The sequence below is a fragment of the Petaurus breviceps genome, unplaced genomic scaffold (genome assembly GCF_028583685.1).
Source record: "Petaurus breviceps papuanus isolate PSGF00001 unplaced genomic scaffold, PetGlider_PUasm1.0 90842, whole genome shotgun sequence".
Taxonomy (NCBI): domain Eukaryota; kingdom Metazoa; phylum Chordata; class Mammalia; order Diprotodontia; family Petauridae; genus Petaurus; species Petaurus breviceps.
In genome coordinates, this window is record NW_027187358.1 from 7,478,015 (window position 1) to 7,499,427 (window position 21,413).

Here is a 21,413-nt window from a genome sequence, read left to right on the forward strand (position 1 = left end):
TATTTTACTGATGAGGAAACTTAGACTTAGGCTCAGTGATCTATCCTGAATAGAAAAGTACCTGGAGGCATCCAAGAGAAGACTCAGTCCCATTTATCTTTTTTCCTGGGAGGAAGGGAGTAACAGAAGCCTTAATGTCTTTTTGCTAAGTTCCATGAACCAGCCTCTTAGAGATGGGCCCACCCATCTCTGAAGCCTGAAAAGATGGAGACTGAGTAAAAACCTCAGTCATAAAAAGCATAGATTTTGGGACACCAGCATAAGGCTACTGCCAGGCAGGCCACCAAGAGGGAGGGCAAGGGGAGTAGCAGAGGGGAGGAGCTTACCCTATTTTAAGGAATTAATCTTATCACTATGTGCTAAATTTCATTGTTTCTAGTTACTGATGGATTGTAAGTTCTGTGAGTACCTTCTCAAGTCAGTACCCCAAGGCAAAATCCTGGGAGTGCCAGATATGGGAGATACTCCCCTGCATTCTTGTCCTTAGACTGCTCTACTTGGAACAGCTCACCTCGGTCTCTTTATCAAATTGGTCTATACTATATGGAGTCTATTAGCAAGTATTAATACTTAGATAATTATGGTGAGGACAAAGAGCCATATTGGACATGAAGATACCTGGTCTTGGATCCACCTCATATTTGTTATGTAACTTTGAAGCCAGCTAATACCCCTTCCTTGGGCCTATTTCCCTATACAATATTTCCTTCCACTCCTTGTGATATGAATACAAGTGAAAGAGGAATGTTCCTTGATAGGAAAGTAAATACAAAGTGTTATTAGTTATTAAAAACTTTAGTCTCCTTCTTAGGGAACCTTATAAGTCACTACCTCATTCCCCCCTACTAGTAACAATGACCCTGATCCTTTGACGTAGAGAACATGATGACCACCACAACACCTCTGCACTGTGTGACCTTGGGAAAATTGCTTTACATCTCTAGGCCTCAGTTTTCTCATCTACAAAATGGGAGTTGGATTAAATGATCTCTAAGACCTCTGAGGGCAGCTAGTTGATGTAGTGAATAGAGTATGGGCTTAGAGTCAGGAAGACTTGAGTTCAAATACCACCTCAGATACTTACTAGCTGTGTAACCTTGGATGAGTCACTTAACCATGTTTGCCATGTTTTTTTCATGTGTAAAATGAGCTGGAGAAGGAAATGGCAAACCACTACAGTATCTTTGCCAAGAAAACCCCAAATGGTGTGGGGGGGGGGGGTGTCACAGAGTCAGATATGAGTGAAACAACTGAACAGCAACAAAGCCCCTTCTGGCTTGAAGCTTCTATGACCCCATTCATGCCCACCAAGGCAACATCTAGACCAGGGGTAGGAGACCTGTGGCCTTGAGGCCATATGTGGCCCTCTAGGTGCTCAAGCGGGGCCCTTTGACTGAATCCAAACTTCACAGAACAAATCTCTTTAAACAAAGGATTTATTCTGTAAAACTTGGACTCAGTCAAAAGACCTCACCCAAGGACCTAGAAGGCCATGCCTCAAGGCTGCTGGTTCCCCACTCCTGATCTAGACCCTCTTCCACACACAAATATATACACATATTTATATATAAAACCAGATTATTATGTAATCATATTAATTATATATAACCACCTAATACGACACCTATATTTATAACCACACATGTATAACTATAATTCTCTCTCTCTAAGTCATTATTTGTGCATCTTATCATGGAAAGTTAACTACTACAGCTCTCTCTTCCCTACCCAATCATCCTTTGGTGCCCCAATCAGAGACTGATTCTTGGATCAGAGGTACCATGGCTATATCTTAATGGTATTATTTGAATGCTTTCTGATCGATAAGAAGATCCCAAAATATGCAATTGAGAGGTGGTGTGATTCAGTGGACAGAGTGCTGGATTTGGAGTCAGAAAAGTGGTTTGGATTTTGGCCCTTTCCTGTATGACCTTGGGTGAGTCACTTCTCCTCTGAGGGATCACCTTCCTCATCTATAAAATGGAGGCGTTAGACTAGAGGACCTCTGAGCTTTCTTTTAGCTGTAAATCTAGGATCCTGTGTTCTCAAACTCTAAAACAGTAGTTTTCAAAGTATGGTTTGAAGATCCTTGGGGATCCCTGAAACCGTTTCAGGAGAACTGTGAAATCAGAATTATTTTCACAATATAACTGAAGTGTTTCAATTTCTAACACAATAAATATTGAAAGATGCAACCCATAATAAACAAAAGCTCTTTAGGGAATCTCAATAATTTTTAAGAGTATAAAGGGGCTCTGAGACCAAGAAAATGGAGGGCCATTGCTTTGAAACCTAGACTGCAATTTGGTTGAAGGTGTCCCAACAGAATCATAGCTTACATTTGCATTTGGTGAGAATGCCCTTGGGTTTGGGTCAAAGCTGAAGGGAGGGAGATGGCTAAGAAAACCAAAACACACAAAAAACCAAGGGGAACACTTCTAGTGGGTATAAGGAGACTATAGGATATTATCCCCCACGATTCTGAGGTAGTGTGGAGTAGTGGGTAAAGATCTGGACTTGGAATCAGGAAGATCTGTGTTCAAATCCCAACTCAGACACTTACTAGTTATGTGACCTTGGGCAATTCACTTATCTGGCCTCAGCTGCTCATCTGTAAAACAAGGGGTTTGGACACAATAGCCTTTAAGATCCTTCTTAGCTCTAATCCAGGATGTTGACATTTACAAGAAATGGCAGGAAAGAAATCATCTCTGAAATGTGACCCCCAAAAAAGGAATATAGTAGATAGAACACTGGACTTAGTCAGGGAGACATGGGTTCAAATCCTACCTCAGACATTTACTAGCTATGCAACCTGAGAAAGTCACATGACCTTTCTATGCCTATGGTGCCTCATCTATAGAATAAAGGAAGTTGAACCAGATAGCCTCTACAATCCCTTCTAACTCTCAATCTATGATTCTGATTCAAGACATCGCCCTCCTGATGTCATTGGTTCTCCTTGAGAATGAAGGATGAACAATGATAAACCATCAATTCTGTGTCAATTACCACTTCCTATTTGAAGCCTATACTGATCCCCCCCCCCCCATTTGCTAGTGTCTTCACCTCCCCTGGAATTACATTGTATTGATGTGTATATATTGTAGTTGCTTGCTTGTATGTGTCGTTTCTCCCCCCCCCACACCCCCCAAAGAAGGAAAATTCCTCAAAGGCAGGGACAGTTTCATTTTTGTCTTTGTGTCTCCTAAAACAGTGTATGGCACACAGTAGGCACTTAATAAATGCATAAGCAAGGTATAAGAGATGGATGGCAGAGTACTCACAAAGAGAAGATCAGAATTGAAGTTCATAACATAATACAAGACAAGAAGCATCTGGCTTTGGTAGTACGAGTCAAGTCAATGCAGTACTAGCTGGTTGGTAGTTCTAATAAAGACAAGCAGAACCTAGCTTGTTCTAGGATTAGCTGGTGGAGGACAGCAAGTGTTCAGCTGGGTCTTGAAGAGGTTAGAGGTGTGAAAGGGTCAATAAGTGGCTATCTTAAGTCTATCTTGGTTTCTTGGAAAACGAAGTCATACTCAGATTGCCCCCTGTGTTCCTGCCCTCTCAGTGGGTTTGGTGACAGTATACTTGTATAACACATGTCGGGATGCCAGCCTCAGTTTGTATTTTTACAGTCCACTAATTAGACCATTTTAACTAATTTGTTTGCATTTTGTATGAACAAGTTGGGCTTTTGGATTGACTAATGTAATTGCAGCTGGTTACTGCCAAATGCAAATTACTCTGTCTAGTGTGGACTAGAGAGAAAAGCAAATATTTAATAGACATCAATACCCTTGTAGCTTTTTACTGTGTTTTCTCTCTGTGGAAAGTTAAAATAATTTCTACTGTGTTTGATTGCACATCAACATTAAATTATTTTTAATCATTTAAGAATAATTAGTCATGCATTTTGTTCTGTCTTTGGGGGTTACTTCAGATCTATTTGCCTTGACATTTGGATAAATACTCCCCATCCCAGCTACTGCCCTTCCTAAAGAAAAAAAAACCAAAACACCAACAAAAAGGCAGGACTTTTCCAACCAACCAGAAACCTTTTCACTTATCTCTCATGTTAGTTTTCCTTTCTTGATTGTACCATTCCCCAGGAAGTAGGTTTCACAGAGGATTCTTATTCTGTGTCTTGAACTTCTGGGAATGGGGATGGAGAGTTCTAACTTTCCTCTCTTTTAACCTCTGTCCCATAGATATGGTGACCACATTTTCTTACCAAAACCCAGGATATATGATACAACAAAGGATTTTTAAATATTCACCCACTTATTTCTGTCAATGAATATACTTTTGTATATTAATTGTATAGGCAACATGGTAACTCAGAGATGCTGGAGATGGAATCAAAGGACTGGGATTCAATTCCTAGTTTGGATGCTTTACTACATATGTGACTTTCGATGAGTCACTTAACTTCCCTGCTCTCAGTTTCCTCCTTTATAGAATTGTGAGAGGTTGTTGGTTTGGTTGGGTTTTGGGGGGAGAGAGAGATATGAAACTAGATAATCTCATTAGTCCTTCACTCTCTAAATCAATGGTACTATGATCCCATAATTTTTATTTTATTTTCAGTTCCAAATTCCCTCCCACCCATTACCCCTTCCTCAGCCATTATAAATAATTATAAATTATAACCTGTAAAATAAATAAAACAGAAATAAAGCCCATTACAAAAATGAAGCTATGCAAAACAAATGTCCACATTGGCCATATTTTGCAGGGGAGAGGGAAGCAAGGAAAAGATAGAAAGAGAAAATAATGTGCTTCAATCTACAGTAATAAGAATGTAAATTTTAACGATCTTCCCTGCCCCTAGGCTAATGTGCACCTGAAGCCTGGAGTGGGAGGCTTGTTTTTCAGTAGACACTTCTTGATTGGCCAGTGAGTCAATAAGGTTGTTACATTCTCTGAGCCAGGAGAAGGCTATATAAGCCCTGATGTGTAGCTTTGTTTTGGGACTCACTTTGAGAAGTGTTCTGTGATTTGATCTGAATTCTGGGAAGCCGTTGTTGAGAGTCCCCCGGCTTTGAAAAACCCAGAATGTGGAAACCCAGATGTTGACTGGGTATGGATGTAATGGTTGGACAGTTTGGAAATCTGTCTACTTGATGTTTCTGTCTTGATAATTATGCCTGTATACTTTGAGGTTCAGGGTGCTGACCTTTTCTCCTGAACAAGGTAAATGATATATGTCTGACTGATTAAAGTAAGCTTGTTAACCCATTTTGAGTTGCTTTCCTTTAACAAAGCAGATCCAAGAACCTGTGGTAGCTGCAAACCCTGAGGACACTTGGGGTGCTTGCTGCTACATCTACACTTTGTATCCATCAGTTTTCTATTTGGAGGTGGATAGTATTTTTTTTATCATGACTCCTTTGAGAGTAACTAAATCTTTCACAATTGATTATCTTTAAAATATTGTTGCTACTGTGTAAATTGTTCTCCTGGTTCTGCTCACATCACTTTGCATCAGTTCATATAAGTCTTGCCAGGTTTTTCTGAAATCTTCTCTTTCATCATTTCTTTTTTTTAAATTCCTTTATTTATTTTTAGTTTTCAGCATTCATCTCCATAAGATTTTGAGTTCTAAATTTTCTCCATCTCCTTCCCCTTCCCCCCCCAAGACAGAATACAATATGATATAGGCTATACATATGCATTCATAGTTATAATATTTCTACATTAGTCATGTTGTAAAGAAGAATTGGAACCAATAGGAGAAACCATGAGAAAGAAGAAACAAACAAAAAAAGAAAAAGCAAATAGTATGCTTTGTTCTACATTAACACTCCATAGTTCTTTTTCTAGATGTGGATATCATTTTCCACCTTGAGTCTTTTGGAGTTATCTTAGATCCTTGCATTGTTGAGAGGAAATTAGTCTATCAAAGTTAGTCACCACATAATGTTGCTGGTACTATGTACAATGTTCTCCCGGTTCTGCTCATATCACTCAGCATCAGTTCACGTAAGTCTTTCCAGGTTTTTCTGAAGTCTGCCTGCTCATCATTTCTTATGACACAATAGTGTACCATCACATTCATGTACCATAAGCTGTTCAGTCATTCCTTAATTGTTGGACGTTCTCTCAGTTTGCCATTCTCTGATGACACAAAAATAGCTGCTGTAAATATTTTTTTACACATGGGTCTTTTTCTTTTTCTATCTCTTTTGGGGTATAGAACTAGTAGTGGTATTGCTGGGTCAGAGGTTATGCACAGTTTAAAAGCTTTTGGGTCAGAAAGATAGGATCAGTTCACAGCTCCACCAGCCGTACTTGAAAGTTCCACTTTCCCCACATTCCCTTTGGCATTTGGCATTTTCCTTTTCTGTCATCTTAACTAATCTGATGGGTAGGAGGTGGTATCTCAGAGTTATTTTAATCCATATTTCTCCAATTATTACTGATGTAGAGCATTTCTTCACTTAACTATTGATAGCTTTGATTTCTTCTTCTGTTCACATGCCTTGACCATTTATCAATTGGTGTGTGATTCTTAGTTGTACATATTTGGCTCAGTTTCCTATGTATTTGAGAAATTAGACCTTTATTAGAGAAATTTCCTACAAAGATTTTCCCCCAGTTTCCTGCTTTTCTTCTAATTTTAGCTGAATTGGTTTTGCTTGTGCAAAAACAGTTTAATGTTATGCAATTAAAATTATTCATTTTACCTCCTGTGAAGCTCTCTCTCTTCTTTGATCACAAATATTTCTCCCCTCCATAGGTAATTTTTTCTATGTCCCACAAATTTGTCTATGCTCTTACCCTTTATGTCTAAACCATGTGCCCATTTTGAATTTATCTTGGTAACAGTATGAGATGTTGGTCTGTTTTTAGTTTCTGTCAGACTACTTTCTAGGTTTCCCAAAAGTTTTTGTCAAATTGTGAATTCTTGCCCCAGTAGCTGGGCTCTTTGGATTTATCAAACACTAGATTATTGGACTTGTTTGATTCTGCATATTGCATACACAATTTGTTCCATGAACCAATCACTGTATGTTTATCAAGTACCAAATTGCTTTGTGATTACAGCTTTGTAGTGTGGGTTGAGATCTGGTACTGCAGCTACCCCTTATTTTATGAGTTTTTTTAATTGATTTCCCTGATATTCTTGATCTTTTGTTCCTCCAAATGAATTTTGTTCTTCCATATAGTTAATAAATCACTTCATTAAAAATAATTTTTGAATTACATGAATAATTTCAGACTCACTTTAAAAACCTTTGTTCTCTATGAGGTTCTGTATGAAGTTCTATATGAGGTTCTGCCACCTCATATGATAGGACCCAGGAATATTCATTGTCATTTACTCTTGTGGCAATGCATCAATTTTGTCTTGTGACCACTACTAAGATGTTTCAGCAGTTCAATACATCCTGAGGGAGGGAGAGCAGGGTGCATATGGGGGACTTTACAACTAGATAAGAGAATTGACTTAGCATCCTAACCCAGGCCACCCACCCACACTACCTGTGGCAGCACACATGTACATACTGGTTGGCATGTAGTTAAAGATACTATTGTTACAGGATAGAGTTGCATTTTGGTGAATATTCTCCATGTTTCCCAGTCTTATATTCTCCCTACCTTTGGGGACTAGTATATTTTTTTAATTGAAATGTAGTCAAATTTATTTGATTCATGTAGAAGGTCTAGACTCAATGGAGACTACAACTGACTCTCCAGCTCTGTCTCAAATTCCTCAGTTCATTTGCATTGCTGTGATAGTAATGGAATGTGGAGATTCCCCTGTATTGGGCTTGGTTTTCAAATTGATTGTATTAAAACCCAGAGCTTGTTAATCCCACCTGTGGGATGGACTTTTTGATGTGAAAAGAAAGTCCTGAACTGGGAGGATCTGGTGACGTAGATTTGGAGAGACACTAGAGAGAGGCGGAAGATCTTTTTGGAAGCAGCACTTCGTGGAGAGAGAGAGAGACTAAGAGAATTGCTGGTGGCTGCTTTGAATTGCCCTGGACTTTTGAGACCTGCCCCCTGAGCTGCCAAGGACTGAGGAGACATGGCTGTTTTGCTGGTACTTTGTCTGTCTGTTTTGATGTTATTTTGCCAGATTTGTCCACTGGTGAAAGACTGTCCTTTTGTTGAAGAAGTCCTGGAACCTGGCTGTTCGCTAAGAAGGCCTGCGACTGTCCTGCAGACAGAGAGTGAATACTGTCCACTGGTGAGGGACAGTACTGTTGTTGCAGGGGTCTGGAGACTGTCCTGCAGACAGAGTGAATACTGTCCACTGGTGAGGGACAGTGCTGTTGTTGCAGGGGTCTGGGAGCCTTTCTGTTGGTTCAGAAGCCCTGAAGAAGGATTTCTTGTTGTATGTTTACAGAAATCCTGGGAGAGGGCTTTGCTAATGTGTTCAGGGGTTCTAGGACTGTTCTACAGACAGAGGATAAATTCATGAAGGGACTGGCAATGTATCTTGTGGCTTTGCTAAGCCTTGTCTCCCCAGGAACTAAGATTGCTGAGAACTTGCCTGTGTCAAGATGAAGAAAAGACCTCCATTTGGGTATTAAGTGCTGTGTTTAAACTTGATGTAACTCTGGGGTAGATTCAATTGTGATCCAGGGGTGGGGAACTTTTGACCTTATGTTTGGAAACTAATCTACATTTGAGAAGAGGGGCTTTGTGGTGGACTTAATTAAGGTATAGCCTAGGGGTGGAGAAGTATTTAGAACAGAGACTTTGTAATTGATTGAATGATTGGAAGATCCTGGGGTGGGGTAGTACTTGGAGAGTATTTAATCACACTTAGTAAATGCTGTATTTGGAATGATGTCATGTTTTGATCTTCTCTGTTCTTGGTTTGTCACTAAATAAAATAGAGAGCACCTATGCTGGTATTTTGAACCTGGGAAGTTGCCTTCTTTTGGCATTACATTACAATTGCTTAAATCCTAATACCCCTTTAGATGTTCATTTTGCCTCTAGAGATGTGCAGATGCCAACAATGATGGAGGTAGAACTAGGCAGATTCCTGATATCCATGATGTGTGGTTTGTACACTGGTCCATTAGAATGATGGCTCCTGGAAAAACCTGGCCTTGAGGTATCCTCATGCCTCCTGTTTATTACCCAAAACAAAAGCTAGACAAACAAAATAATATTCTGAGCTCTGAAAATACGTGTTTCCCACCTTCCCCAACCCAGTCCCCTAGACACAGCAGTAACCATAGATATTTGATCCCTTGTGATAGAGAGAACTGCTTGCTATGGGTTCTGGAAAGGCACCAATTCTCGAATATCAGTAGAGAGCTAAAAGAGAAATAAATGGGCTTCAAAGAGAAAAAGAAACTTCCAGGGTCCAGAGTCAGGAGGAACCCCTTTGTTATACAAATTTTCTACATTTGTCACTCATTATTATTCTCCTTTTTGAGTCTACTCTCTACAGGGATCCTGTGGATGCAATGGGAAAATGCTTTCTGAGTTTGAGAGAGGACAAAAACATCTCAACAAGCCAGCAGGTTGGATCAAATATAAGATGACATTGAGTAGGGAACAATGGAAAGTCTTATATTTAGATTAAATAAATAAACCTCACCAGTCCAGCATGCAGGAGGCCTGGATAAACACCAGTCTGAAAGAGAACTGTTTTAGTGGACTGCTGCATCAATATCAGTCATCAGTGTCATCAAAAGGAACTGGTGTGATCCTTGAATTTAAGGTAGACATTGATAATCTGGGTCATCTAGAGGAGATTGTCCAGAATAATGAAGTGCCTTCAAGTGATATCATATGAAGATTAGTTTGAAGGAAATGGGAATCTTTAAGGGAGAGAAGAGGGAGAAGAATAAGGGAAGGTGTGACTGTTGTCTTCAAGTATTTGAAGTACTATTATGGAATAGAAGAATTAGACAAGTTTTCCTTGGTTCCAGAGGGCAGAACTAAGAACAACATGGAAGTTGGAGGGGGAGGTAAGCAAATTTAATCTCTATATCAGGGAAAACTTCCTGCCAATTTGAGTGATCTAAAGTTGCATGATCTACCTCTGAGGGTCATTAGGGAGTTCTTCATGCAAAGACTGGATTCACCCTTGTCTAATGAATTATTGAGGGTATTTTATAGATCTGAGTTGCACTAGATGGGCTTTGAGGTGGTTTTGAACTCTGTGAGTCTGTCATTCCAAGGGACAAGCTTTGTTCTCATTGCCATAATTCTAGAAAATCAATGTCAAGTGGTGTCAAATGACGCATGGAACTCTCTGTTCCAACTAGGCTGTCTACTACCAACTTCACCCCCAAACATAGAACACTCTCAAGTAAGGAGTTCTTATAGAAGTCTTCTTCCCATATCTCCCACATCTGGGCTCTGAAACAGTTAAATAAATGGAAGAATATGTTGAATTTATGAGAGTGACTAAAAAAGCAAGCTTGCATTAATTATTACATGCAGACTGTAATTACAGATTTAAATGAAGGCTGTTTTATTTGTCACAGATGAGAAAACCGAATGCCAGGCATCACTGCAATTCCTTGGTGTCTGGAAGACTCCCTCCACCCCCACTTGCCCTCATCCCCACTTTCAAGTCCTTCTACATTAGAAGCAGAGAGCCCAGTAGCCTCTCTTCCTCCCTAACCCCATTCCCCATTGACTTACACACAGTGTGCTGATATGTTCTGGGCTCAGACACTGAGGATGCATTCATTCCCTTTCCCAGTCCAAAAACCATGACACTTACTCCTCTCCAAAGAGAGTAGGTGGACTTTGACTTGATTTTAGAAAGCATTACTAGAGAAAGTGCTCTTAATCTTTTCTTGTGTCATAGACCCCTTTGGAGAGAGTCTGGTGAAACCTATGGACCCCTTCTCAGAATGTTTGTAAAAGCATAAAATGAATTTTTTGTTAGTGTTGTTCAGTTCTGTCCAACTCTTTGTGACTCCATTTGAGATTTTCTTGGAAAAGATGCCAGAGCAGTTAGCCATTTCCTTCTCCAGCTCATTTTACAGATGAGGAAATTGAGGCAAATGGAATTAAGTGACTTGCTCAGGACCACACAGGTAGTAAGTATGTCAGGCCAAATTTGAACTCAGACAGATGAATCTTCCTGACTCCAGGCTCCATACTCTATCCACTGTGACACCTAGTTGCCCTTTAAAATGAAATACATAGGATTACCAAAGAAGCCAATGATATTGAAAGACAGTTATCAAAATAAAATTTTAAAAAACAAGTCAAAGTTAAGAATAGAACAATTTGAAATATGATAGAATAGAACATTTTAAAAGATATAAAATTTGAATAGGTAAATGAAAACATGACATTTATCTGATGTATTTCATATTTCAAACAACATACAGCTAAACAGGTAAATAAGATGGAAGATAACGCCCTTAAAATCCAATCCATAGAAGTTCCTGCCCTAACAGGGACAAAACCATAATGGCCTTAAGGTTGTAGTGGTGTTGTATTTTTTTTTCTTTCAATCTGGTTGTGTAAACATGATACTTTGCAAATCTCCACCTTCCTCTGTCATGTGTATACAACTTTGGTCTTTTGTAAGTGATGTTCATTCCCACCAGGGCCTGAATCAAAATTGAATCCATATAAATTCAGATTTAGCTAACCCACCTGGATGTCAGAGACCCTGAGGAGCACAGAGGAGGAAAGGCCCCTCTGGATGGGTCTTTAATCCAAGGCATAAAACAACTCTGAAAGCAATGAAACACCGTCCCCAAAGGCAGGATCTATACTGCATAAAGAAAAATGGAGTTGTAACAAAACAGAATGATGCTTCAGATCTGATCTGACTAGTTTGCTGCTTATGACAAGAATTAAGTGAATTACATATCTCTCAAATAACCACTTAGCACTACCAAGACCCAGGTTTCAGTATTTCCTTACTCTAATTTTATGAATTGTTGGGGAGCTAAGAGACCAAGAGGCATATTAAGCTCCTGCAATTTGCACTGGCAATTAAAAATACAAGCAAAAAACAAGACAGTCCCTGTCCTCAATGAGCTTATATTCCAATGAGGGAATACAACATATCAAAAGAGGAGACAGCAAGGAGAGAAAGTGGATAAGTTCAAGAAGACTGAAGAAAAGTGAGGAGGGGACTAAAGCACAGCTAGTCTGGACCCCCATTCCGAAAATGAATGGCCCTGGTAGGAATTCACCAATGGGACCAAACCAAAGTGTTGGTGTGGTGGAGGAATGTCCAGTACAATGGAGATGCTAAGGAATAAAGTATTGGGTAAGGAGACAATATGACTATCAGTATTCTAATAATAATCAACAGCATAAGAATTATTCTTTTCACCCTTATAATCACCCCATTACCATTGCCATCAGCCTCAGTAGGACAACTTTCATTAATCTGTCTCACTATCACTTTCATCACCCTCTTCAGTATCAGTGTCAATATCACCATTTCTATTACCATCACCAACACTATCAACAATGCTGTAGCCATCAGTGCTGCTCTTATCAGCATGATCACTAGTATCCTCAGCCTTATCTACATTACTCTTCATTATCTTCTTATCTACAGCCTTATCACCATTACTCTCATAATCATCACTCTCCCCTCCTCATGCCTCCATTGTTAATGCTATTAATGGAACCTGGTTCAACTGTAAGTCAAAGCAAGAAGGCAATCTAGACAGTCTATCATCCAGGACATTATGAAGTAAATTGACTTTCCTCTACCAGTTTTGAAATAAGGCATCTCCTAGTCTTTACCTTGGGTTAGCCATGAAGACTTGTAGAAAGAGTGGGCAAATATCTACACAGCATGATTGAAAGGGTACAAAACTTTCCACGTCCAAAGTATCTTCCCTATAAGCTTCTCTTAGTGACTGACATCCCCATCTAGTAGAGTTGTTCTGTAAAGTGACTAAGACATTGATAACCCCTGTTAAAGCATAGTTATGTGGAAGTCATTAACACTTCAGATCTCATTAAATAAGGATGCTAAAAGGAAAAAAGGGCCATTGAGCTTTTATGGAGGAAGGGAAAGTAGAAGATATAGAGAATAAAACATGACTGAGAGGGTGATGACGTACTTGGTAGGGCTGGTGCAGTGGGGACCTCTAGACATACAGAGAATAGTTATGTGAGAACACTGGGTACTTGGTGTGGAATCATTCAAAAAGAGTCAAGTAGTCTTGAAAAGGGAAGTGAGATCGTCGAGAACCTTTTTGACTTTCTGTTTTCTTTTCTTTTTCTATTTTGTGGTGGGTCTGTCTATACCTCTTGGGTAAAGCCAACTGTCTATCATTCATGGTTCTAAGGACTGAGAGCCTGAATTAGTCAACCAATCAACAAGCATTTGCTATGTACCTACGGCGCAGGTTCCATGCAAGAGAAAGCATGACTCTACTGTTTTGTTTTGTTTTGCTTCAAATACTATTTTATTTTTATCCAGTTACATGTAGACAATTTTTCAACATTTATTAAAAAATTTGAGTTCCACATTTTCTCCCTCCCTTCCTCCACTCCCATCCTCCTTAAAAAGGTGAGAATTTTAAGTAGGTTATATACGTGTAATCATGTAAAATATATTTTTATATTAGTCATGTTGTGAAAGAAGGAACAGACCAGAAGGAAAAATGATTTAAAAAAAAGATTTAAAAAGTGAAAATATCATGCTTCAGTATACATTCCATCAGTTCTTTCTCTGGATGTGAATAGCGTTTTGATCATGAGTCCTTTGGAGTAGTCTTCAATCATAGTATTGCTGAAGAGAGGCATTATACATAGCTGATTATCACACAACATTGCTGTTCCTGTGTACAGTGTTCTCCTGGTTCTGCTCACTTCACTTTTCATCAAATCATGGAAATCTTTCCAAGTTTTTCTGAAATCTGCCTACTTGTCATTTCCTATAGCACAATAGTATTCCATTACATTCATATAATACAACTTGTTCAACCATTCCCCAATTGGTATGTGTCTCCTTAATTTCCAATTCATTACCACCACAAAAAGAGCTGATGTAAATATTTTTGTACATGTAGGTCCTTTCCCCTTTTTTATGATCTCTTTGGGATACAGACCTAGTAGTAGTATTGCTGGGTCAAAGGGTATGCACAGTTTTATAGCTCTTTGGGCATAGTTCCAAATTGTTCTCCAGAATGGTTGGATCAGTTTACAACTCTACCAACAGTGCATTAGTGTCCCAATCCTTTCCAACATTTATCATTTTCCTTTTCTGTTATATTAACCAATCTGTTAGGTGTGAGGTCGTGATCTCCATTCTTAAGGAGGTATATGACTACTTAAGGAGTCAAGACAATCATATATTAAAAATAACTAACACCACCAACTGATCAATGACAAGCATAGATATGGCCTAAGAATTTAGATGAGAGAGAGATTAGTTTGAGCTGTGGTGGTCAAGAAGTTTTCATGGAGGAGCTGAGACTTGTGCTGGGTCTCTGAAGGCATAAGATTCAGTACAGGGTGGGGGTAGGGTGATATGATAGAATAACCCAGGCAGGAAGTGTTCAGTTTCCAGAGTCAATCCAGGAATCACAAATCCCTTTCCTCCTAGGTTCAGTACTCCTAATCTCTCCCCAACACTGCAACATAACTAGAATGAAACACCCAGGGCTTTATTGAAGGGCACCAAATTTAGGGGGTGGGGGTAAGATCTGAGAGCTTTTGTTTTTCAGCAGCTGAAAATAACTGAGCTTGCTACCCAATTAACAAGAATAATTAGCTTAGATAGGAAATTATGAAGCCTCAGAGCAAATCCCTGGTCTAGCTCCAAGCTTCTCTCCCTCCCTATGATGGCCTATCCACAGTAACTTCAAGGTGCCCCAGTAGCCCTGTAATAACTGAATTTAACTTTAAAAGCTTATTTAAGGGAAGATTTTGCATCTGTTGTCTTGGTGCAAAAATTGCTAGTTATGGCTCTGCCTGACCATGAAACCAATCTCTAGGTCCTTGAACTATCATTCTGACACTGAGCTATTACAAGTACAATTCCTCCCTGCACCACAAACAGAGATGCATATATAGATTGATAGTGCTACTAAAATACCCCCTTAGTTCGATAGAGATAAGACTGGTATAGAACCTTCTTGGGGATATATGGTGGATATGGTCCTTTCCATTTCAGACAAAGTGAAGATCCTCTTACTGATTCCTATCTGCTATGAAGACATTTTAAATTAGTGTAAGAAAGAACTCTATAGATATACTAAAAGGGGAATCTCCTACCCCCAGGGATCTCTGAGCTCTGGAAGGCCACTTGAGGAGGCATCCTTAAACCCACCAGGCCAGCTTGTGAGCATATGGCCTCCTAGGCTGGTCTGTGCCTGGAATGAGGCCATCTCCAGTTTGGGTCTTTCTTCTTTTGGCACAGGGCTTTGAGAGATCTAGAAAAGCAGCTACTGTCTTCCCTTTTTCCAGGTACCTAAGTAGCAGAGTATCAACTACCCAACTATCTACCCAAGCAATTTTGTTGGCAATAGCAACAGTGATAGTGTCAGAAACAGCAGCAGACTGGCCAAGAGGGAAAGTTACTCACAGAGAAAGAAACCACCAGAATGAAAAGGGCCAACTTGACATTGATGTAGCTATTCTAATGGGCAACCCAATTTCAGATATCCCAACCAGGCTAGCATATTAGCTTCTCAACAGATTGTAATCATATTATGATTTCAAATTGCTTAGTGTTCCCTTTCTGTATGGGATAAAAACTGCCTGTCCTGTACCTGATTCATGTTTGTACTCTGGGCACCTTTTTTTCCCCCGATTCTTCTCTTTCCTTCCTCTTGCTGGTAGGGCCCCTTATAATAGAGCCCAAAATAAGTCTATTCCTCAGAAATCAGAGAGGAGGGTGGAACTGGATCACTGTAAGACTAGTTCCCCTATGGAGTAGACAGGCAATTCTACAGCAATGAACCCAGGGCAAGCCAGAAGGGTAAGTATAGGATAGGAACTGGCAACAGCCATCAGCGCCTGTGGCCTCAGCCTAGTTGTGCCTGGCTAGTGGGGTACTAAACTGGAATAATTGAAAATAAATTTTTGTTAAGAAAATAAAACATAAAAGTATATAGAGAAATAAGTTCATAGTGCATGCATTTTATATCTGAACTTTAAAAAAATTTAGCCAAATATTTGCCTTGCTGACATTGCTTCCTGGATGTACAAGCTACATTCCATTTGGGAAGCCCTTCCTCCAATGTGTGTGTGTGTGTGTGTGTGTGTGTGTGTGTGTGTGTACACACACATATATACACACATAAATGTATATACATACGTCTATACGCATGCACACATATTTACACATACCTACATACACACACAAAGAGGCTTCTAATATAGATTTAGATCTGAAAGAACCTTAGAGGTCATCTGGTCTTACCTCCTCTTTTTAGGAATGAAAAAACTGAGGTCTAGACAGATTAAGTGGCTTGCCTAAGGTAATACTACTAGTATATTTCAGAGGTGGAATTCAAACACTGATCTCCTGACTTAAAATCTAGCATCTTTTTCTTTGTACCAACAGTTTCCTTTCCTAAATATCCCTTGGAATTGTCCCTCAGTTGCTGGGAAAGGGTAAAGGCAGGAAATTCAGTTAAGCTCCCCTCTTCAGATAGGGAGATAAGAATAAATGGATTCAGTAGGTAGTGGGTCAAACCAATCTCACTGCTACTGGGGTAAGGGAGGGAGGACTATGTCCCTTCAGCAACTATGCATCAGCATTTCAGCACAAAGCTTATTCTTAGAGGATCAGACAAATTCAGAGAGCCCAGGAAACTGGTCTTTCCTTCCTTCTCTTAAAAAGGGACATTATCAAAAGATCATAAGGATTTATAGCTGGAAGGTATATCTTATACTAGCCTTTCATTTTACAGATGAAGAAACTGAGTCCCAGAGAGAAAAGACTTTCTCCCCAACCCTCCCTCCTTCCAAACTTTCCCGTTGTTATAGAGAGCACCATTGTCCTCCTAGTCCAGGGGTGGAAAACCTGTGACCTCAAGGCCCTCTAGGTCCTCAAGTGGGGCCCTTTAACTGAATTCAAACTGCACACAACAAATCTCCTTAATAAAAGGATTTGTTCCGAAAAACTTGGACTCAGTCAAAAGGCCATAGCCAAGGATCTAGAAGACCACATGTGGCCTCAAGGTCACAGGTTCCCCACCCCTGTCCTAGTCATTCAGTTCTACAACCTTTGTGTACTCCTAGACTTCATTCTCACTCAACCCACAGAGTTAAGCTGTTGTCAAGTCTCATCATTTCTATACCTGAGATTCCCCATATATCCACTCTCCTCTCAAATAGCAACAGCACTAGTCCAGGTCTTCAGCTCCTCTCACTTGGACAGTACTTCTAAACAGTCTCCTTGCCTCAAGCCTCTCCTCACTCAGATTAATCCTTCATTCAGATGTCCAGATTATTTTTCTAAAGGTCTGACGATGTCACCACTCTGCTCAGTGCCCCCAACTATTCTCTATTACCCCAAAGATCAATTAAAAGCTCCTCTCTTTGACATTTAAAGCTCTTTATAACTTGGCCCCTTACTATCTTTTCAGGCTTCTTAATTTTTACCTCTCTTAATTCACTGATTCATCTGCATACTTTTGGTTCTTTGAATATGACATTCCATCTCTAACTTTATATATTTATGTATAAATATATTTACTTATTTATTTATTTTTGTTTATATATTACATATATATTTATATCTTTGTATCAGATGTGCCTGATGTCTAGAAACATTCTACCCCTTCACCTCTGTTGTTTTTCTGACTTCCTTAAAAACAGCTTATAAAGTCCACTTTATTAAAGAGGTCTTTTCTAGAACTGTCTGTCCCCAGCTGCTAAAACCTCCCCTTTCATATTACTTTCTATCTACAAAGTATATGTTTTGTATGTGCCCAGTTATTTATATGCTGCCTTTCTCCATTAGAATGCATACTCCTTGAGGACAGGGACTATTTTTTTGCCCTTCTTTATCTCCAGCACTTAGCACAGCATCTGACAGTACTTAAAAAATACTTTTTGACTGACTTGCTCAAGGTCAAACTTGTAGTAAGTGGTAAAGTTGGGATTTGAATTTATGTTATCTAGCTCTTTCAATAAGAGCCACATAATTTCCCCAAAGCAGGCATTCAAGCAGAAAGAAAAACAAGGAGATAACCATCTGCATGGCAGTTGGAATATAACCTTGCTAAGTCTGGCAAGAGGGAACTTTTGCATGAGAGAAGTAGGAAATAAGTTTGAAATGGGGAGGTATGAAGAGCAAGGAGACCAACAAGGAAATCAATGCAACAGACTGATTGAGTGATGGCAGGAGCCTGTACCAAGGTGGTAGCTCTAGATAATTTTTTTTAGGGGAAGGTTCCAAACTTCTCTGCCCATCAAGTCTTTCTCTAGAACCATTGACACCATGAAATAGAGTGATTTGAGTTTTCCTCTTTTTTTCTCTCTGTCCTTTTGCATTCTTGGGTAGAGAGTGGTAGTAACCCAAAGTGAGGGAAGAGAGTAAAGTAAAGCAGAACAAGGGATCAGACCAAATCACCAGCCCCTGGACAACCAAGACAAGGCTGCACTAAGGTAGAATGCGAACAGTCTTCTGGTAACCATGGGCAGTGGTGAATTACAAAGCTCTTTTGCCATGGTGTTCTCAAGTATTCCTTCCCACTTTGGTTCCCCCTAGTGGACAGGCTATGTGACTCAGATGAAACTGAAGACATTTAATTCCCAGTTCACAGAGGAGGAATTGTGTGATACATGACAGACGTTTTAGATGAGGATGGGTGACTCCCAACCCAACTCAAAGGATGAATATGAACATAGTTTTTAGGAAAGTCATCTGGACATAAGAAAAATCAGTAGAATAGTGATTAAACCTATACAATACAGAGAAGCAGCATTGGTCCTGGAGTCAGAGGATTTGGGTTCAAATCCTGACCCTGGTGCTTAGAACCTGTGTGACCATGGGCAGTTCACTTAATCTCTCTGGGTCTCAGTTTCCTAATCTGTAAATAAGGTAGTTGGGCTACATGGTCTCTGAAGTCCCTCCCACCTCTAAGTCTATTAGTTAATCAAAAAGCATTTATTACATAGGTGATGTGTCCCAAGAATTTGCAATGAAGACACAAAGAGAAAAGCAAAAACAGTACCTGTCCTCAGGGCACTTATAGTATAATGGAAGAGACAACACACACATACATAAGTACATATGGGGACCAGGCAAACTCTTCTGCAGGAGATGGCATCTGAGTTGAGTCTTGAAGGAAGTTAGAGATCAGAAATGAAGAAAGAGAAAAATCTAGGCATTGGGGACAGGGAATCCTGAGAGACAAAGGAATGGATATCTAAACATCTGTAAAATTGGGGTAACAATAGCATTCACCTCATAGGGTAGCTATGAGTTTCAAATGAGAACATAGAGAAAATACTTTGTAAACCACAAAGTACTCTGAAAATGTCAGCTCTTAAAATTACTATTAATATTTGACACTGTGTAGATTCAAGGACTGGTTATCTTCCTACAGACATCACATCAGGTCAGTTTGAGTCAGAAAGGAAAAAGACAAGACAGTAGATTGAAAAGGGATTCTGCACTTCAAACTCTTTGGAGGAAAAGGATATTAGTTACCATGATAAAGTTACCAGGATAGATGTAAGGACTGTGATCAAGAATCTAGTAATCTCTAGCCCTCTTCAACCTTTAATTAAAACATAGTGTATATAACCTACATTTTCACATTGTAGGAAATAAAGTAACAAAATGGAAAGAGAGAACGCAGAAAAGGATTAGCAGAGATCGAATATTTTCTCCTTGGTTTCTGCTTGTCCAGGTCTGACTGGTATAGCTTATAATTAGTCTCTCCTTGCAGATGTGTGGTTCCAAAGACTTGTGGATTAAGGAGAAACTCTAGAATTTCTCAGGACCTGACAAGTTACAACCTGAAAAGCTACACTTAGTCCATTAAGGATTTTTCACAGTGACATTTGAGTGCAGCTCGGGAAATATGCCACCTTGCCATTTACCATTTTCAGGGCATGAATGTCGGAGAAGAGCTTGCTATAAAGAACAAATAAAATGGATTGCATGTATAGAGGTGAAATGATGAATACTGATAAATGTACTTCACTGAATGTCAGCAAATGTCACTGGAGAAGCCATTTACAGCTACCATAACAGCCTCACAACCCAACAAAGAGTAGCAAAAACAGGCAAAATGAACTGGGCGTATTCGCTTCCACATGAATAAGCAATCAGCGCTCTCAGAAGTTACACCAGAAAGTTGTTAAACTTGATAGAGGAAGCTTCTTTCAACCATGCTGACACGTACTCCAGATTGCTACAAAGGACCGGGGGTGGTGCGCAGACGTCATGGCGGCAGCGGCGGCGGCGCCTGGCAAGGCTTAATGGCCCTTTTTGGCTCAGGTGGGCACCTTTCATTTTTATGCCCCGACAATAACTCTCGTCTGAGAGGGATGCTTCATGTTCCCACCACTAACTTAGCTGATTACGTAGTCTTTTTACTCTCTGTCCTTGGCTATCCCTCCTGAACATCACCAATTCAGGCTCCAATCCAGTAGTGGTTGGATTATAGGCAGAAGGATGCATTCCAGTCCTACGGTTTTGTTTTGTTTTAAACAAAAAACAAAACAAAACAAAACAAAAAAGCAAAGTAACCACCTCCTTGAGCCAAGTATCCAGTTTCCCCATAAAATGAGGTATTCAAGGGCATAGATGATTGGCTATTGCAGCTGGAAGAGTGATTAGAAATGATCAAAGAACCTCCTTTATTTTATTTTGCCCTTTAAAAAACTGACTTACTGAAGTAAAGTGACTTTCCCAAGGTCACACCGCCTTGCTAGCTCCAGAATCGAGACTAGAATTCTAATCTCCCTTCTCCTGATTGAGCTTTTTTTAAATCATAAAGTCTGGATTATATTAAAATTCCATTTTTGAAGTGCCTTGTTTCCATCATGTTACTTAAATAAAGACAGAAGGATCTTGAGAGCTGGTCTCAGGGTTTCTTTGGAATTCACCTTGTTCTGATATATTCTGCTATTCCTCTCTAGCTTCACCAGTATCTGTGCTGCATGGTGGAAAAGTGAAGATCATATTCTCAGAAAAGCTCTCCAAAGAAATGTGAGACTAATTAAAATAAAATCCTGATTTTCTAATCTCCATGCCCTGCCTCCCTCCCCCCCCCCAGTTACTCAATACTTTTTCACCTTCTTTTCAGAGATTAAAAAAAGCCTGCAATCTGTCTCTCTGCCTTTTTCTGTCTCTGTCACATCTGTCTTTCTCTTATTGTTTCTGTCTGTCCCTGTCTGCCTCTCTCTCCCTCCTTCCTACCTTCCTATTTCCCATTCTCTCTCTCTCCCATTCTCTCTCTCTGTCTCTCTCTCTTTCACACACACACACACACACACACACACACACACACACACACACACAC

The 21,413-nt window shown here is 39.7% G+C and overlaps 1 long non-coding RNA gene across 1 annotated transcript in view; it reads right to left on the reverse strand.

Annotated features, from left to right (window-relative positions):
- Positions 1–10,432: 10,432 nt before the first annotated feature.
- Positions 10,433–21,413, reverse strand: part of LOC138148922 (uncharacterized) — a 16,245-nt gene continuing 5,264 nt past the window's right edge. The window contains exon 2 of the long non-coding RNA XR_011165204.1: positions 10,433–11,122. This is a non-coding gene — a long non-coding RNA (uncharacterized lncRNA). The remainder of the gene's footprint in view (positions 11,123–21,413) is intronic.